Genomic DNA, 21,571 nt, shown 5'->3' on the forward strand with positions numbered 1-21,571 from the left:
CCTCAGAGGAGAGATACAATGTGGCACATAGCTCCACACGATCCATCATGGAGCAGACCATTGACATCCTGAAGATGTGTTTCCAATGTTTGACCCACTCAGGTGGGGCTCTGCAGTACTCTCCACAGAGGGTGTCCCGCACAGTCGTGGTCTGTTGCACCTTTCACAACTGGCGCTTCTAAGGGGAGATCTCTTGCCAGAGGGAGACACAGAGGAAGCTGAGAGCTCCTCGGATAATGAAGAGCAGGAAGGACAAGAAACTGAAGAGGAAGATGAGGGTCAGCTTCCATGCGAGGACGCTATTGAAGAAGCACGGCGTGGAAGACATGCCCATACCACATTGATAGCCACAAAGTTCCAGGAGGAGTAAGGGGCAGGCAATGGGAGACGGACACATTCCTCCTGTCCCTTAATGCCATCCACTGCACTGAAAGACCTTTACAACGAATAACATCATTCAGTATTTGGGTTTGCACCTTCAGCCCTCATGATTCACCAGGCCCTAGTCTTTGGAAAGGTCAGAGGCGAACTCTGTATCCATGCGCCCTGGGACATGAAAGTCAATACAGCAGCACAAACAGTGAGGTAAAGGACTTGGTGCAGTCGTCGCCACATTAATGAGAAACTTTTAGCAGACACTGAGATACGCGCGTGGTTGGAGAGAGACCGTCATGGCTGCAGGTCTTGTGCCTTGCCACTACCAATGAGGACAGCCTTCTCATTTTGAGAGACAATTACAACTAACCCTCCAAGGCTAATGAGCACGCCTAACTCCATGTTGCCATATAAGGAATAGAGGTTACTAACACATTTTGCAGACACCTCAGTAATGAGTTTGACACATCTCTCTGACATAACACAAGGGTTGAGTAATTGTCATGAGTCAGCTACACATCACATGAATGTGGGGTTCACAAAGGGAGGTGAACACTGAGTGGGAGCATGGCTCACCCTCGCAATTAGAGGGCGTATAGATGCATATGCAAAACACTTTCAAATGACGAGACCATTCTCATGAACAACAAATGTATTTACATAGGTGCCTGATATACACAGTGATTGAACACCAGTGACCTAGAAGTGGTGTCAAAGGTTCTTAATTTTTCTCACCCTGCCACTACATCTTAGTGCATCCCCAACATTCACAGTAGAGGTGGAGGCAGCCTGCTGACTGCTACACCCTGTTGTCTTTGATGGCTTTGTCGGGCATCCTCTGGAGAACTGAGACCCAGAGCTTGCTTTGGGTCTCCTGCCGTGGGGCAGGTACACTCTCCTCAACCTGTACAGCTGAAGGTGATGGGGCCACAGGCAGAGGGGATTGGAATCGGCTGGAGACTCTCCGAGTCACCTGGGCGGGTGGCCCTGGAGTCTTCAGCTGCTGGTCCTTCTTCCTATGAGTGCCCGAGGGCTCCTGCCTGAATCCCTGAGAAGAAGGGGCTCCTGAGGGATGTCAAGATGCCCATGCCCCTCTTGCCTCGCCAGTGATGGATCCCACCAATGCATATCGCGATAGAGTGAAGGTCCGAGTGCAAATCCGGCAGGGTCTGCTGGACAAAGGTCTCCAAAGCAACCACCACGCGTCCCATGGAGACCTCGGGGCACTCGCATGTTGGAGCCACAACATCAGACAGACTCCCCCATCCTTCACTCTCATCTGTTGACTGCCTCTTGCAACTCTGCCTGATTTTCCACCACCTGTCCTTGCATCTCCAGCATGTGTCAAATGGCCGTTTCTAAAGGCTCTTCATCTGATTCAGATTCAGCAGGTGCCTGTTCTCCAGCAGTCCTCTGAGTACCAGACACCTGGGCTGTCACTGCCTCCAACTGCTATGGAGACGTGTCAGTGAGATGTTCTCCAGAATGTGACCCCAAGCCTAATCTCGATCTATGACCCACCGGGGTGTGTGTGTGTCTGCGCTGGTGGAGGGTTCAGGTGGACAATGTGATGGGTGTTCTTTAAATGGTTCCTCAGCATCCACCTCTGAGCATCCAGGCCTGGGTACTGGGGTTTATGCTGCCTGTGCTGGTCTGTCTGGATCTGCTGCTGTCTGTAAGAGAGAGAAGATAGGTTTATTTTATGAACAGGCTGAATACCACATTGCATGTCACTCACTGAGAATGTCAGAATGCAAACAACTCATGGAGGGCTCATCCGTACTGGTTTGCTGGGAGGGGCCTCCTGCACCTCCGGCACAGGATTGATCACTCTCTCCTCCCCGGCCAACTCGGAGGCATCCTCCTCAAACTTGGGCAGCTCCTGTAAGTCAGCTCTCCCTCCTCCCTTCTGGGATCTCTCCCTCTTGTTGTGGGCAAGCTTGGTCTACATGAAGACAAATGGATAGAATGTGATGAGAAGAGATGTTGGAGAGGTTGGGAAGCATGCATGCCTACTCCATGTGTTGAGCCCTCCCCATTAAGGGCTGAGGATGGGGTTTATGCAGCTTGATAGATGAGATACCAGTGATGTTAAAGTGTCCTTGAGACAATCAGTGCTGATGTCCCCCCCGCTAATATTGTGTGAGATCCCTGTGCAGTGTAACCCTTTGAGTGCATGAGGCCATTATGAGAGTGTGAGATTGGAATGAGCTGAAGGTTGACTTACACTGGCAGAACGGATGAGATCATTCATCTTCTTCCTACTCGGGATGGCTTTTCTCGGGCAGGTGTCCGATAAGCTAACCTCCCTTGCAACCGCTTTCCAGGCCAGCGAGATGAGGCAGATGGGCCTCCTGGAGCCATCCCTTGGGTAGAGGACATCCCAGTGTGGGCGGACTCCATGGATGAGGGTCTCAAGTGAGTCATTGCTCAACCTTGGTGCAGCCTTTTTCTTGGGCGCAGCCATATTTCCTCCACACAGCTGGGCTGGAAAGAGTGAATGTGTGTGTTCAGATGGAGTTTCAATATGGCACCCAGACCTTCGACCCCCATTAGGTAACTGTGGGGCGGACGAATCAGTTCCCCCCTACCATGTGATTTGGAGAGCTACTCGCCGATGCATAATTAATTAGTTTCTGGGCGTGAAATTGGGCGTTGATTCCCACCACGCTGCCCAGTGGGAAACATGCAGTGAAACCTGCCCACCACCACACCTAGCCTCCAAAATGGAAAGCTCCCCATTATGCCTTTCCATAATTTTATTTTCCAACCTACACTACTTGTTATTCCATTAATCTTTGTATCATTGACAGACTTGGATACGAGGCTCTCTCTTGTGTTATCTACCTGACCAATAAATATAGCTGAGATCCCAGCACAAATCCTCGAGAGATACCACTACTTTTCAATCCATACCCATATCCCTGCTCCTTGTCTTCCGCTGCCTAATCTCCTAACCAAGCCAATTCCATGAATTTTTAGTTTAGCTGGTGGTCTCTTATGTAGAACCTTATTAAATGTCTTCTGGAAGACCATTTAAACTGCATCCATAAACATCCCCCTCTGGACGTCCTCAAAACCAATCAAGCTCTGTAAACCTCACCTGCCTTTTACAAATCCATGTTGGCTCTCTCTCTCATCAGCTCAAATATCTCTGCGTGCTCACTTTGGCTTTAATGATAGATTCCAATAACATTCCCACAACAGATGTTAAACTAACATGTCTATAGTTTCCTGGATTCTCTCTCTCAACTTTCTTAAATAATGGATACATTCCCATTCTTTGCGACTATGACTGTAGTGCACCAGCCCTCCTCATTCTCTTGGAATCTCTGTAATCCTTGAAGTGGTTGCTCCGGCTATCCTCCTTCCATTGTCCGTTTGAATGTGACCACATCTTGCCTGTTCAGCCATAGCCAGGGAATCCCCAGTAGCGGCTTCTCTCCTGCCCTCACACCGTTTCCTCTGTAGTCCCCCAAGGGTCTATGGTTCGACTTTTCTTATTTCTCATCTATAAGCTGGCCATCAGCAACATCATCAAAGGACATGACTTCATGGTAACCTGTACCTGTACCAGCTCCCTCGATCCCTTCACTCCCTCTGTATTGAGCCAGTTGTCCAGCATTCAGTCCTGAATGAGCCACAAATTCCTCCAATTAAACAGTAGGAAACCAAAGCTCATGTCTTTACCCAACTAATATTGTGTGAGATCCCTGTGCAGTGTAACCCTTTGAGTGCATGAGGCCATTATGAGAGTGTGAGATTGGAGTGAGCTGAAGGTTGACTTACACTGGCAGAACGGATGAGATCATTCATCTTCTCCCTACTCTGGATGGCTTTTCTCGGCTGGATGGCTTTACCACCTGCCACAAATTCCTTCACCAGCAATTCCATATCCCTCCCCGTTCACTACCTCGGGCTTTTTATTTCACCAGCATCTATTCTGCATTCCTATTTTTTAAAATCGTTCTTGGAATGTGGGCGTCACTGGCCAGGCCAACATTTATTGCCCATCCCTAATTGCCCTTGTTTAGAGGGCATTTAAAAGTCAACCACATTGCTGTGGGTCTGGATCACATGTAGGCCAGACCAGGCAAGGATGGCAGATATCCTTCCCCAAAGGATATTAGAGAACCAGATGGGTTTTTACAACAATCACCAATGGTTTCATGGTCACTATTAGACTTTTAATTCCAGATTTTTTATTGAATTCAAATTCCACCATCTGCTGCTGTGGTGGGATTCGAACCTAGGTCCCCAGAACATCACCCTGGGTCTCTGGATTACCAATCCAGTAACAATACCACTATGTCAGCACCTCCTCTGTTTGACCCTGATCAGAGCGTCTGCCCCTATATCCTCTCCATCTCAAATACTGTCCAATTCCATTTCCTTAACATTGCCCATCATTACACTGCTTCAGCACATCTACTGCTGAAAGCATCCTCTTGTTACCACCGGACTCAAATATTCCAATGCTTTGCTGGTTGAACTCGCATCTTCCACCTCCCATAAATTTGATCTCAGCTCACGCCCTGTTGTCTGTATCCTAACCCACACCAATTTCCACTCACACGTCAGGCTGGATTTTCACGGGGTCGGGGAGACTCTTCGGATCTTTAAAAATGGTGGGCAGGACCTGGATGCAGAAGTGCCACCCTAATTTCTGACAGATCGCATTTTTGCTGGCAGGGGGAAAGGAGCAAGGAGTGACTCACACAGGAGGGAAATCAAAACTCAGCAGGGCCATTTGAACTTAGTGTTGAGTTCAAACAGACCCCATTTTGGCTGCTGCAAGGGCCTTAACCCACAATGTTGAAGTCACAAATTGATGGAATTGATGGAAATTCTCTTGGAGGATGGATAAGGTTTGCTTAAGTGATATGATCTGAAGTTTCTAAAATCTCCTACTCTTTAAACATTAATAAAACAGGCTGAAGCCATCAGCGAGAGTTTAAAAACCTGTCTGTTGATTAACAGGCCATCTGGTGCAGGTTAAAAAAAATTACCATCTGGTCATGCAGTTTCAATAGTTGATTTTGTTGACATTTCCCCAAGAACTATTATTATGTCACTATGAATGCTTAGCTGAGTTTTAAAGCTGCTATCATCTCAACAGAGGTTTCTGAGTTCACAGTTTGATTGAGAGGTTAAAGAGGCTATTAAAGGATTAGATGTCTTTGATATGGGTCTGAATAAAAGTTTGTTTTTATAAGAAATTAACCATTTGAGAGGATTTTGAATGGATTTCTTGAATGTTTTTTTTTCACTATCAAGCATGTATGAGTGAGAGCTGTATTATGTTGATAGAAGTTTTTTTTTCATCTCCAGATGGCTCCTGAGGCCTAAGCATGGTGGATACTGGGTGAGTCCTATGGAGGGGACATGAGATATGAGGTGGCATGGGAGTATGAAGGGGTGTGGGGGTGGGCAGAGTGCATGGCATGATTTAGTTGGAGGTGGGTAGCATGAGGGTGTGAGGGGCAATGGGGAAAGGGTGGGAGCTGAGGGGGTGTGAATGATGAGGGCTAGAGGACCTAACAGTGTATAAAACAACTGGGACAAAGTCCTAGGGAACTGAAGCGGGCCTTATGACCAGCCTACCTTGACACTCACCCACCACTGTGGCCACCTTGGATCTGCTTCTGGAGTTTGGGGGTCCAGATTTGATCCCACCCCCACCTCCCCAGAGCAAAAATTGGGCCTAACGGGGCCCTTGAAACTGAGCCAGATTTCCCATGTCAGGAAATTTCCTGATCTGAGCTACCTTCTTCAGTGGCAAAAATCCGACCTTCAATCTCTGTGCTCATTGGCCTACATTAACAATCAGTCATGTCTTAGGTGGTAATGCCCATGGGTTTGAGAGATGCAATAGATTAGAAGAAGTTTTGGTGAAAAGAAGAAATATCTGCATTTCTATAACACCTTTCTCGACCACAGGATGCCCCAGAGTGTTTTATAGCTGATGTAATACTTTTGAATTGCAGTCACTGTTGTATTATAGGAAATGCAGAAGCCAATTTTTGTACAGGAAGCTCCCACAAACAGCAAAGTGAGATTGAGCGGATAATCGATTTTTGTAATGCATTTGAGAGGTAATATTGGCAAGGACACCGAGGTAACTCTCCTGCGGTTCTTCAAAATAGTGCCATGGGATACCTAGGCCCACCTAAGAGGGCAGATGAGGCCTTGGCTTAACATCACATCTGAAATATTTCCAAAAGTGCAGCACTGCCTCAGTATTGTACTGGAGTGTCAGCCTTGATTTTTCTTCTGTGCTCAAGTCTTGAAGTGGGACTTGATCCCACAGTCTTCTGATTCAGAAGCATAAATGTAACTGACTACGGCTGACATAGATGGTGAGTTACAGCAGTGTATCCTGCAGATAGTACACAGTGCAGTCACGGTTCATTAACAGTGAAGTGGGTGGATGTTAAGGCTAATGGATGAAGTGCCAATTCAGTGGACTTATCTTTCTTGGATGGTGTCAAGCTTCTTGAGCATTGGGAAAGTATTCCATCACAATCCTGACTTGTGCCTTGATGGAGAGGCAGGCGGTGAGCCACTTGCCTTACAATACTCAAACTCTGACCCACTCTAGTCACCATGGCATTTATGCAGTGGGCCCAGTTGACTTTCTGGTCAATGATGACCCCCAGGATATGAATGGTGGAAGACTCAGTGAAGGTAATGCCATTGAATGTCAAGGGGAGGTTATTAGGCTCTCTCCTGTTGAAATAATCATCGCCTGGCATTTGTGTAGCGTCAATGTTTCTTGCCACTTATCAGCCCAAACCTGAATATTGTCCAGGTCTTGCTGCATGCGGGCATGGACTATTTCATTATCTCGGGAGCTGTGAAATAAGGTGAACGCTTAAATTTTCCTTCCTGTCTGACTCAATGAAATTCCCTGGTAACTTACTATACAGCCATATTGCTTTTTTGAGTGAAAAACATTTCACCTTCCTCCTAACTTCCTTATTTTTGATGTATGTCCCCTGAACTGAACAATGAAGTTGATTTCGAATGTGATATCCAAGTTAGACACAAGTGACAAGTTCAGTGCAGTGTTGGAACGATCAAAGTTTGTTCTGTATATGTGGTACATTGCCTCGTTTGCCTTCCTCAAATTTGCATCGCGAAAATAAGGTCGTATATTTCTGCAAAACTCACGGAAAAACAAAATCCTAATTGGATCCATGCAGCATAGAAGGAGGCCATTTGGCTCATCATGCCTGTTCCAGCACTGTGACAGAGATACCAACTGGATCTATTTCCCTTCTCTTTCCCCAAAATTATGCATTTTTTCCTTTTAAGTAGGAATTCAATTCTCGTTTGGAAGTCACCTTAGAATCTGCTTCCACCACCTTTTCAGGCAGTCCAGTGGATTTAAAAAAATAAAATCCCTTGTTTCCCCTGGGTTTTTTTTATCCAATTATTTTAAATCTCTGTGCCTCACTGACCCTCCTGCCAGTACAAACAGTTTCATCCGATCTACTCTATCAAAATTCCTAACTCCAGAAATACAAACTATATGCTTTTGGAGTTTCACATAAATGAGTATTGACTTATAGTAACCTTTTAATGTTATTACTATTGCAGCTGCATCAGAATTTATCAGATTCAATTAACTATGTTTATCTTTGTGCTTGGGCAGGTCAAGTGCAGAGAAAATTGTCAATTGTTGAATAAAAGTTCAATGTATAGTAACTCTGAAAGTTTTTTTTTTCCCCACAGTTTCAATGAGAATATAGAAGTTCTATCAGTTATTTCTTTCTGACTGTCTACAATCTGATCTCCTAATTTATTTTCTTCCTGCTTCCTTTTTGTTCATACGATAAATACCATTCCTTGGCTAGGGGTTTGATCAGCCAGACTGCAAAAAGGAAGAAAGACTTGCAGTTATATGGTGTTTTTCATGACCACTGGATGTCTCAAAATACTTAACAGCCAATTACATACTTTTGAAGCGTAGTCATTCTTGTATTGTAGGAAACACAGCGTCCAAGTTGAGCATATTAAACTTGCACAAACAACAAATGTGATCACAACCAGATAATCTGTTTTTGCAATGTTATTTGAGGGATAGACAATGGTCAAGACGCCAGGGACATCTCCCGCACTCTTCCTCAAAATAGTGCAATGGGATCTTTTACATCCACTTGAGCTGGCAGATCAGGCCTCAGTTTAACATCTAAAAGGAACCACCTCCAATTGTGCACCATTCCATAAGTGCTGCAGTGGCATGTTAGCCTTGATTTTTGTGCTCAAGACTAGGAATGGGACTTTAAACTCAGAAGCCTGTGACTCTGAGGTGAGGGTGCTACCAACTGAGCCACAGCTGACATATACCCATGGTGAAACTATCTGTTCAATTAAAGTTCATATTGCAAGCACCACCAATACTTAGGGCGAAACCTTTATGATCATTTTGATAAAGACAGTTGGACAACTGAACTGCACAAATAAGATTCCTGGTCTACATTGATTTAGTCAGTGGTACACAGGGGACTGCATTTGGACTCAATGCAGTAGGAGGAGAGGAAGTTCAGTTTGGATCTCACTCTTGACTGCTGGAAGACGTGAGTGTATGGATTTCAGCTGGGGTTGTGGAACATATGACCTTCATGTCCCTAGGCTATATAGCAAAATCAGCCTTAGAACCATTTCCTAGTTACCACCCACTAATCACTACTGAAAAATGTGTGTATGCACTGGCCTACCCATCATGTGTGTGCATTTTGAGTGGAGACAAGAAAAGCCTCTGCTTTGATGCCCCCATGGTTTACTAGCCTGCTGGCATTCACAGCAGGTGTCAAATAGCTTATTTGAATGAGGAATTAAAGGGCCCCTGATGCCTGTAGGAGCTTACCCTATTATAATTCCGCATCTTCATGAGTGAAGGGGAGATAACTGAAATTATAATGCATATCACATGCAATCAAGTAATTCTATCTATTCGAAATTCAACAGTTTTAACCTTGTTTATTGTTTTAAACAGCATGCTGCAATACAACGTGTTTTTGTCAGTCAAACTCTGGGCACTAGCTAAACTTAAATATCTTCTTTCCTCTTTAGATTTATGTAAATCAAGTAGTGACATAGACCAGGCCAGCACATTGAGAAATACAACATGATGGCTTTTCTCTGGAAATTATGATGGAGCATTGGGAGTATACATCGGTCCCAGTATCCAAATCCAACTGAACAGCTAAAGTGCTGAACTGACAAAATTGATGCCAGCAAAATAGCCTGATTGTAGTAAGATGTTTTCTTCAAAACTGTGAGGAGGAAGAAACTGAGGTGCATATAAACATGCATACACATTACACACACACACACACACAAAATAGGCTTAAATGTTGGAGGATTGGATGGCACAGTGTGCCAAAAGATTATTCCTTTGATCGTAGGAACCTGGAATTGTATCCAGCTCAGACAGATGGAATGAATGTTTCCTCTGTTTATCAGCTGTGAAATAAAATTAATTTTGAGCAGTTTCAATCCAGTTAGTGGGGCAATGCAACTAATTCATTCAAAGTCTGTAAGAAAGAAGAGGTGGAGCAGGAAGGGAAGGGTCATTTTAGTGTCACAGAAGATGGTCTTTTTAAGATTGGGGTTGAAGTACGTTGTCAGGATTATATAGGGAACAGCTCTACATTGTATCTGGTCTTTAAGCGCTTGACGTTTATACAAAGTTAGAGGCAACAATGATATTGTGCTGACTTACTTGATCTTAGCAGCAGTCATGGGGCTATTAGCTGCAGTGCCCTTGACTTGTGAATAAGAACATTGGTTACCCCAATTTTTATCCAGTGAATCTTCCTGAAGGTATGAGGATATTGGGTAAGAGTGGGATTGGGTTGGGCTATAACGTCCTTTCCTCCATATTTGACTAGTCTCCTGGCATTTATATTGCCTCATGCTTGGAGCATGGTCATTTGGGCAATGACCTAGAAGTGACCGTTGATTGTGAAATTATATAGCAGCAAGTAATCACTACATTATTGTGCGGGGTGCGGGGGCGAGGACAGTTCTGCTTATCACGAGTCTTCACCATGGACATATACAGTATTTTCGGATGTAACCTGGCTAATGTTCAGTCCTAAAGCAGTATGGGACATGGATAACCCTCCAAACTCTGACCATCACACATTCTAATTAATTGAGACATTTCTGGCATAGTAAATTGTGAACTTCTACCAAAGGTTGTGGAGAGGGATCAGGAGAAGCCCCATCGAAATGACACCACTTTAACGTTTATAAATTTGTAAATAGTTCATTCTAGTAAATAGTTAATATATTGTACTTTCAAGTAAAGGGGGAGGCATGTGGTAATCTGAGGTGTAATACACCTTTAAGAGACTGTGAGCAAATTGACCATGTGACTGCAAGACCCAATTGCTATGTAGTGCAGGCTACCATGTAAATGTTAGTCTAGAGTAGGGTTTGGCTGGAGAAGCACACATCATGTTAATGCTCTGTTGTTTGTGTTAAAAAATAGCATGTGCTTCATTTCCTATTGGTCTCTGTGTCTGCCATATATTGTAATCGACTTGCCTGCCAACAGATAAACGTGCAACTGGTTCGCGAGCAAAGCGACCCATAGATAAAACATAATAGATAGCTTACTATCTCCCTTTGAATGCTGCTCCTCACTGGAAACATCAAATCTCACAAATGGCCCTAATGTCACTTGGCGCTAAGATCAATAATTTTTCCACAAAACAATCTTTGTCATTATGCAAAACTGCACTGATAGCAACAAGTCCTAGTAACATTAAATCTGATAACAAGTTTTACATCAAAAGAAGCCTGTTATGAGCAAGGTCCATTGAAACCAAATCTGATAACAGCAAGCTCCATTTGAAAGCAGTCTGATAAGAACAATATTAATGAATGGCACCTCAGAAAAGGGATACGAATGACAAACAAAAGGTCATCAACCTGAAATGTTCACTCTGTTTCTTTCTCCATGGTTGCTGCCTGACCTGCTAAGTGTTTCCAGCGTTTTCTATTGTATTTCCAGATTTTCAGCATCCGCAGCTTTTGTGGCAGTTTAGGGTTAACTACTATACACAAAATGTTAATGAGTAAATCTAACAAACCTCCTAAGGAGGTACTCAGAATGGGTAGTGTAGATTTGAGAGGGAACTGGATGGACATTTTAGAGTGAAAGAGCTGTAGGTTTTGAGAGAGCATAGCGAGTGGTATTTTTCAAACTTTGGAATTGAACTGGGGACTTACTTATCTCTTCTGGATCTGTACATTTGTAAATCATTATATTCATTTGTAAAATACTTCATTCAAGAGAGCCTTGCACCAACCTGTTCCCAATAAGTTCTAGGCGACTAGAGTTATAATAGAGTACTTATTATAGAATAGAGTTATAAGTACAACAACCAGCTAAAGAAACCACTGATTTTGAACAAGAATAGAAATCACATTTATTAAAATGGATCCCAAATATTCAACATATTTAAGCCCCAAATATTTATCTTCAATATGATCGCCAAGTTGTATGAGTGGTTATGTCTGTGGTATTACCTCTGACAGTATTTAAACTAGAAAATATTATTTGGGCAGTAATTAATCTATCACTTCAAATTGCCAAGTAGATAATTTTTCTTTTCCCTCTCTATTTCCGAAGTGTTGAGGCCAATTGTAGCTCTTGAACTCAGTGAACTCAGTGCAGGTTGGAGATTGAATCTGGAATCTTTCTGGTCGGTATGGCTCTGCTACTCACTTGATAAACTCACAATCACAGAGGAATGTCTGGCATTATTGTAAAGACATTTTTCATTTTCCTTTCCTTTTTACCTTTCAGCCTCCCTCCCTCCCACCCCACACCACAAACAAACTGTATTGGTTCCCAGTCCACCTCAAATCATCCTTGTGTTCAATTTCCCTCATGACCTCACTCCTCTCTATCTCTGTAACTTCCTCCTGTCCTCAGGTTTCTGTGTTTCTTCAGTTTTGGCACCTTGTTTACAATTTCCTGTGTCCCACCATTGGCAGTTGTGCCTAAACCACAGGCTCTGAATTCCCTCCATAATAAACCTCTTCACCTCACTGCCTCTTTCTCCTCCTTAAAACCCATCCCTTTTACCAAGCTTTTGCTCATCTAGTCTAATTTTTTTTAGCTTGTATGAAATTCTGTCTGATAATGCTCCGAGGAAGTGACTTGGAACATTTTGCTTTGTTCAAGATTCTAAATAAGTGCAAATTGTCTCTAAGACAACTTAATGCCTGATTCTACCACTGCTCCATTACAGTTGAAAACTAGAAGATGTATGCTTTTTAGGGTAGCTCTCCTCTTGTTTTTAATCTTCCCCTCTTTGGGGACATTTGTGCCCTCTACTTGCCCATGACGGCACTACAGAGACCCATGACCTGTCAGTTATTAAACGATGGGTATAAACTTCAGTCCACCTCCTCCATGTGCACTGTGTGCTTGGGCTGCAACATACCTTCCTTTTAAAAAGTTTAATTAAATGGAATATGAATTGAGGGCATATAGCCCTCAGGCTTATGTCAACAGACAGAGTGAAATAGCAATCACTTTTTATTTTAAAACTGCAGACAGTTGCTTACCCCCTGAGGGTTATCATTACTAGATTAGTACTGCATGACTGGTTTCACAACCTTCCATTATCACAGTGGGATGCCTCTCAGTTCACAGTTTGATTAGCTTCAAGTGGTTATAGACTCTTTGAAGTGGTACTATGAATTCCAATGCCTATTTTTATAATTTAAGGAAGTTAAATGTGGAGATTGTTTCTTTTATCAGTGAAAGTGTTTTTCTGAAGTAGTGAATTCTTTAATAGACACTTAATAACTTAATCTCATCTCACTATGGGTCCTGAGGTCTGCCCATGATGGATACTGGGTGAGCTGGCATGGTAGGCATTAAGGGCTAAGGTTGATGGTTGGGGGGCATAGGTTGGCATAAGTTGACACTAAGTTGGCATAGGGGCCATGGGGTTGGATAAAGGTGCATAGATTGGCAAAAGGGCCAAAAAGGGCTGTTGGGGATGGGTAGATGGGCATAGGTGGGAAAAAGGGCTATAAATGGCTATGGGGATTGGATAGAGGGACATAGGTTAGCATGGAGGGTATGAAGCGCCATGGGGTGTTGGGTGGGGGGGGGCATGAGGTGGTAGGGGTTGTAGGGGTTGGTATGGATGGGCATGGGGAGAGTTTGGAATGAGGGGATGTGAGAGATGAGGGCTGAAGGGCTGTTTTATTGTTTTTTTGAAAAAACTTCGACAAAGTACTGGTACACCGAGGCTGGCTTTCTGCCCAGCCCCCCTCCATGCCCAGCAGCCTCCGCACTGGTTCTGGGGCTGTTCGCCACGACTCCTATTTGCACCCCCGACGCAAAATCCAGCCTTCCGGTGCACTTTCTCTCGGGTCAGGTTTGCGGAGCCAGGAATTGTCCCGAGTCATTCAGTGATTTTAAAATCAGGTTATTCGCAGGTGATGGTCTAGGCAATCTTATCAAATTTCCGAAGAAGAATTATATTAAACGTGAAAGGTTAATTCTGTTTCTCTCTCCATAGATACTGCCAGACCTGCTTAGATTTTCCAGCACCTTCTGTTTGTGTTTCAGATTTCCAGCATCCACAGTATTTTTCTTTAATATTATCAAATTTGCTTACTTTTTTGTGCTCAACTCATTTTACCATTAAAACTACAGCAGGTTACCACTCTTAAATATATCAAGGAATATTTTTTCATTTAAGGGAAACAAATATATATGTTCTATAATGCTGCTCTGGATCATGCTGAAGGTTCTTGGTTGATTTTACACTTGTGTTTATGCAGATAAGCTTGGTGTGGAAACTTGAACCATGACTTCACTTTGGAAAATCAGTGCAATTTGCACCCAGATTGCACATTGCTCTAAAGCTGATACTCTACACCCCATTTTATTTTCTCCAGCGTGCCCCCCTCCCATTCAGCTGGATACAGTTTTGTGTGCAATGGCAGTCCTCCAGTACCCTGTCCAAGTTGGCAGTCTTCATTCGCAGGCCTAGATAGTGACCTGTTCATTCATTGTAAGAAGACAGCAAGGCTGAACCCTGATCTTAACCTCATACCCATCCACACATATGTAGTTTTCAACAGAACCACTGTGTAGTGAACAAACCCGTGTGCCCTGGTTGATTTTTTTCAGTTTCTTTAGTCTAGGGATACCGAAGCTCAACATTGGCCTGACTGATGTCTAAGTCTAAATAAAGTAAATACCTAAAAAGGGCTTTAGTCTATATGACTTAGTACTGCACTTCACAATGCATTTATTCATTGAATCTCCGAGGCAGAGATACCAATAGTACGTATGCAGTGGACCGTTCCAGTGTAGGTGTCCTGGGCTGAGTCTCAGCCACAATCCTACCATTCACCCAGTACAAAATGCAGCATTAAAAGTTCCTACCCAATTTTAAACTTTTGGACACTGTGCTTTCATTACTAATGGATTAGCTTTCCAATTTTAAAGTAAGCTGTTACCTCAGTTATTTTTAAAGTAAATAGCTTAAAGTAATTTCCTGTGGCTTGTATTTGGAGCTGCAGTAACCCGGGAAACTATGCTACTTGCTGCAACATGTGGCACTATTCCCCAGCATCCTACAGCTTCAGAGTGACTAACAATCCAGTCTAAAATCATGGCTCACTTTGTTTTCATTTGGTACCATTCCAAGGCACAAGAGGCCAGTCCTTGTTGGCAACCCCATGGGGTTAGAGAAGCAGGCTCAGTCTCGTGTATCTAAACAGGTCAGAAATACATTTTTAGAAAATGTTAGAACATTTTGCTAGGTCTATCATAATCTCCTTTTAATATATAAAATGGAAGATAACTTTGAATTTAAAAAAAATTGTCCTAGATTTACCATTCTCTACACTATGTCTGAAGTCAGGAACAGTTAATTGTGGAAATCTGAATTCCTGAGACCATAAATTTCTATTCAAAACAACTTTTCCATAAAATAATTGCTTGCTAATTAGGGGCAGATTTTCTCTGCTCACTATGTGACATCCTAAAAACAGCAGGAGATTTCCCATGTTCTAATATGGCATTCTTTTAGAAAGCACCTACAATTTTAATGTGGATTGTAAGGCCAAAATGCTGCGTTAAATGAGCAAAGAAGTTGGGTAGCAACCGAATAAAGTCATGGTTCAGCCTATTCCTGGTCATGCAGTCACCCTTGCTGTGTTTACCATTAATAAGGGACCACAAAAGGTCACGGACAATTTCTGTTACCTTGATATCATTCCCCTACAGAAGGCTACAGAGGGTGACAACATCTGAGCCAGCTCTATCTTTGGCTACTCAAGCAGAGACACTAGTAGGAACAAAGGGTTGGCTTGCCAACAAAGGTAACTATACAAAACCTCACCACTCTACTATATGGATCAGGGTTATGGATCTGCTTCTGTCGTCACTTCAAATGACCTGACCATTGCCATTTCTGCTTTCTAGGGCTGATTATACATTTTCCAAAGCCACAGTCTGGAATTACAATAGAGGTGGACAGAAAGTGTAGAAAGGGCGGAATTTTCCATGTCCGCTGGCATCGGGCATCATGGCAGGCATGAGCGGACAATATGGCGGGAAGGCCACAGTTTGCAATCGTCCGCTCCGGCCATCAACAGCGAGCGGCATTTCCCGCTGTCAGACGTCGGGGACTTCATTGTAATACATCTGCATATCATTATAAGCCCAGCCCACCAGGATCATGTGAGCACATCGGTGTGCACTTCGAGGGGAACTCGGAGGTGAGTGCACAGTAATGCTGCACAGTGCTCACAAGGGTCACCTGTTGGACTTCAAGATTGAGGTGCCACGCATTCTGGTGAGGGCACAGGCAAGTCACATTTTTCCGACTGGCTGGGGCAATGGCTGCACTGTGGTTGAGACGGCCTGGGGTTGGGGGGCGGTGGGCAAGGACGGCACTGAGGTTGAGGTGACTTGGGGAGGGCGAGGGCTGCTCTGTGGTTGAGGTGATTCGGTGGAGGGGGGGGCAAGGGCTGCACTGTGGTTGAGGTGATTGGGTGGCGGGGGGGGGGGGGGGGCAAGGGCTGCACTGTGGTTGAGGTGATTGGGTGGGGGGACAGAGGCTGCACTGCGATTGAGCCTTTTCTTCTGATGGGGCCTACCTTAGGAATATTTGGGCCCACAGCCTCCAAAAGTCTATTGTGAAAGGAGTTTTTGTTATCTGTAGTGTTACTGTAAAAAAAGTGACTCTTTTAGGGCAACATCAGCCATTCACCAGTATCTGGTGCCTGGCATGCTCTGGCTCTTGATCCTCATGGTGTTCATAATTTGTAGTGCTTTAGGAGCTGGGAATACCACAGCAATATCTAAATGAATTGTCCTGACATTATTCGGTAAGTTCACTCACTGGGATGTAGGTGCACAGAATACCATAGGAGCAGTGATCCTGTCCCATATGACCAGAGGAAATGTTCCACAAAGTTTTCTTTACCCATTTGATCATTTGCCTCCATGAGGCGAGGGGATAATCACCTTCATCTCTGTAGCTAGTGCCAATGCCACTCTGTGACTGATATTCTGTGACAATCTATATTATATGAAGATGAAAATGAAGGTACATTTTTAATTCAACTGAAGATTTCTTTTGAAGCAAATTTTAACGTGGAAATGTTGTGACAGCCATCAAACAGTTAAGCTTCATTGGAAGCTTGCATTAAAACCCTGAAAGTATTTTTAAGAATATAATCTAAGAATTTGAGAAGGACAATAGGTTTCTTAGCTTCTAAGAATATTTGGTCCAGATGGTTCTCAAAATCTGCTTTAATAGGAATTATTTTTGGTTTGGATAACTTACAATGTAATATACAGACTATCAGCTGCAGACTGTGACTTCCCTTTTCTTGTACATCTGACATCAACCTTTGCCCTGACGTCTCATTCTTCTTCCAAAATAAAAGTTATTTCCTTTTTGAAGATATATATAAGTGAGCTCACTTTGGCTCTGTCATGAATATTTTGACTGAAGTTAGTAGAACTAAAGGGGTCTTCTGAACAGCTGAAGTTCACCAGTTTCAGAATGTTTGCCCTGTTTCCTTCAAACTTTTCTGTACCACTATTTATGTCAAAAGCACTTCCTAAAATCTGCAGGATGCCATTGTTACTTGAGGTCAATGTATTTGACTGCTTGGCAACTAGAATTCTTTTCAAGTTTGCCTTAATCTCCATGTCACTTTTGCAGTTTTCTATTTTTAAAATTGAGAGGCTTAGGCATGATTCATAGTGTAGGACAAACCCAAGTCGAAAAGAGTAGGAAAACTCTCGAGGTAGATCACGAAATGGTGAGTAGGAAATGCCAAGCTTGGATTTAGAAGCCTGTAGATTGGAGGAAGAAGAAAAGACAGTGAGAAAGGGAGGTTTACCATTTTGTGGGGTTGGAAAAGGTTAAATATAAACCTGCAGGGACCTCATATATTATCCAAAGTCTCTACATTACTGTGGGTACAAGCCCCATTCCAAACACACATAACAAAAACATAATAGCATAAGAAATAGGAGCAGTAGTAGACCCTCGAGCCTGCACTGACATTTAATATGATTATGGCTGATCGTCGGCCTTAACTCCACTTTTCTGCCCACTCCCCATATCCCTTCAGGCAGAATTTTGCCCTTGGCATGCGGGATCGGCGGGGCCGGTCGACAGCGCACTGCGATTTCACACTGGCAGGCCAATTAAGACCCGCCAGTGTGATACACGAGTGGCAGCACTGAGCACTGCCTGTGCGGTGGGGGGGGGAGGGGTCACGGGACTCTGTCACATGAACAGGAACATGTTTTTAATTTAAAAATAGAGTTTTTGTTTTATTTGTATCTGCTCTTGGAAACCTTATCCTGCTTGTGGATGAGGTTTCCAAAAAAATGCAAAGGACGCTTGGCCTTTTCACCTGCCCGCCAACCGTTAGGTTGAACTGGCAGTGAAAAAGTAACGACAATTGATAACTTACTGGCCTTAATGGACTTTTTAAATGTCGGTGGGCGCACTGCTGGCTCTGGTGCACACCCACCGACCAAACTATCACGCAACTGCGCGTTGACATTGGCATGCTCAGCCAACATCATCGTGCATCATTTCATGCTCAGTCGGGCCAGGCGCACGCCAAGCGACAATTTCTGCCCTTGATGCCGGAGAGACCAAAAACCTGTCTAACTCAGCCGTAAATATATTCAATGATGGAGCATCCAAAACCCTCTTGGGCAGAGAGCTCCAAAGGTTCACAGCCCTTTGAGTGAAGAAATTTCTCCTCATCTTGGTGTTAAATGATTGGCTCTTTATCCTGAGACTGTGCCCCAGTGTTCTAGATTCCCCAGCGAAGGGAAACAATCTCTCAGTGTCTATTCTGTTAAGTCCCTTCAGAAGCTTGTATGTTTCAATGAGATAATCATGTCTACACTCCAGTGCAGAATTGAGGGAATGCTGCACTGGCTGATCAGGTGCCATCTTTTGAGAGAAATGTTAAACCGAGGCACCGTTTATCTTCTCAGGTAGATGCAATAGATGAGATGGTGCTATTTTGAAGGAGAGCAGGGGAGCTCTCCTAGATGTCGCAGCCAATACTTATCCCTCAACCAACATCACTGAAAAACAGATTATTTGGCCATTGTCAGATTGCTGTTTGTGGGAGCTTGCTATGTGCAAATTGACTGTTGTGTTTCCTATATTACAACTGTGACTACACTTCAAAAGCACTTCATTGGTTGTAAAGTGCTTTTCAGCATCCTTAGATTGCCTTTTCCTTTGAAAGCATAAGGGGCACAATTCTGATGCAAGGTCATCAGTTAACTCTGTTTCTCTCTTACCGATGCTGCCAGACCTACTGAGTATTTCCAGCATTTTCTGTTTTTATTTCAGATTTCCAGCATCCCCTGTATTTTACTTTTATAAAAGGTAGTGTTGCAATAGTGCTGCTACTGCCCCACTGTTTAAAAAATGCCAGCATCATTGTCTCACCAGAGCGCTGTAATGTGGCCTTGTTGTGCTGGTGTTGTTTTCAATGCTCAAAGAGCATTGTAACCTAGGTTGGAGATGGCACCACTGTTCTTACACTCCTCAGTTTTCAAAATCTAGCTCTAGTAATGTAGGCTTCACACCTTAGAACATCTACAGTCCGTAGATAGTGATAGTGATGGTAGAGGCTCCAACTTTCTTTCCATTCTCATGGCTGGCCAAGAATCTCTCCCACTCTTACTCCCTGTCATTGATAATCAACCTGTTCGGCCGCATTATGAACACACCTTCCTTGGCCGTCAAGTCCTGGAGTGGGACTTAAAGCTGGAGCTTCTGGCTCAGAAGCAGGGTCATTACCCACTGCACCACAAACCTCCTCTGAACAGTGTGCAGACAAGAGCCTTTCCCTGACTTAATCAACACACAGAGGCTAGGAATCCTGCGGCAACTAATTCACCTCCTGACTCCTCAAAGCCTGTCCACCATCTACAAGGCGCAACTCAGGAGTGTGATGGAATACTCTCCACATGCCTGGACGAGTACAACTCCAACAACACTCAAGAAGCTTAACACCATCCAGGACAAAGCAGCCCACTTGATTGGCATCCTATCCACAAACATTCACTCCCTCCAGCACCAACGAACAGCGGCAGCAGTGTGTACCATCTACAAGTTGCACTGCAGAAGCTCACCAAGGCTCTTTAAACAGCACCTTCCAAACTCATGACCACTACCATCTAGAAGGACAAGGGCAGCAGATAGATGGGAACATCACCACCTGGAAGTTCCCCTCCAAGTCACTCACCATCCTGATTTGGAAATATCGCTGTTCCTTCACTGCCGTTGGGTCAATGTCCTAGAACTCCCTCCCTAACAGCACTGTGGGTGTACCTACACCACAGAGACTGCAGTGGTTCAAGAAAGCAGCTCACCACCACTTTCTCAAGGGCAATTAAGGATAGGCAATAAATGTTGGCCCAGCCAGCGATGCCCACATCCTGTAAATGAATAAAAAAACACTACAACCCTGCAATTTGACCATTATGCCTGATGATGAAATCATCATATTTCATTCCTGAAATAATCTTTGTGTCCTGGTGACAGTGGTTAAGTTAAAATTAACATGACTATGTTTTAAGGGAAACTGGAAGCATTCTGTAATGTGGCCACTGTGAGCGACTAGTGACTTTCAGATCTTTTTAAGTCTTATTCAGCAAAAGGGGGGAAAAAGAATTGTTTGCAAAGATCTTCATTTTGCATTGAAATGAATGGACACCTCTAACCACAGCTTTTCATTTCATTACAGTCCTGGCAAAATACAGCTAGTGATTGAGCCTTTGATTCCCAGTCCAGTGGGTGACAAGGTCAAAGTCAGAGCTGCTGGCATTTGAACTCAAGTAATTAATACATTTTGTCGCTTCATCGTTAAGTTTCCAATTGGAATTTTTCTTCTAGGATATGATTTTCATGCGACAATTCAGGTTTCCTCTTAGCACTCCTGTTTTCTGCTCACAGCAATGGAACAGAGGCTACTGGCAGGGCACAGCCTGATACTTGAAGTGAATGGGTTCGTGTGCGCCCAGGTTAACCGTCACTCATTTGCTGACTTATATGGAAAACATGTAGAATATTTTTGAATCTATAATTCCAATTGACTGTTCTGGTGCTGGTGGCACAGAATGGAGATGTGGAGGGCCTGGAAATTTGAGGCCTTGTCCATAATGCATCACGTACATACTTAATAGGAGTGGATAAAGCTACGGGGCCAAATTTTGTTGGAGGGAGGCATCTCGTGTTTTGGTACTTTATTTAAGCAGTTATTCTTCATACATGTGCCTGGGTGGCGAGTGACTAGCCAGTAAGTGGGGGCAGCTGGGTCATAGACAACTGTACGCAATTCCAACAAAAGTTTCCAAATAACTGGTAGGAATGCTGGATACCTTTTCTTACTCTAATATACAGTCCCTGAGGCCAATACAATGCTTTCTTTTGTCGTTTGAGATCAGCCAACTCAGTACGGACTGAAATGGAAGCTGATGTCTTCTCATCTATAATTACAAGGTTATGCTGTCTTTTTTTTTATTGACAGCATGGGCAGTGTTTAATGGAGGCAATGGATATCTCGCCTGCCACCTGGAGAGCCGGCGAGGGCCCTGCGTCACCACCTCTGGGGAAAGCCTGCTGAATTAAGTGCTGGT

Source organism: Cetorhinus maximus, chromosome 14 (assembly GCF_964194155.1).
Source record: "Cetorhinus maximus chromosome 14, sCetMax3.hap1.1, whole genome shotgun sequence".
NCBI lineage: Eukaryota > Metazoa > Chordata > Chondrichthyes > Lamniformes > Cetorhinidae > Cetorhinus > Cetorhinus maximus.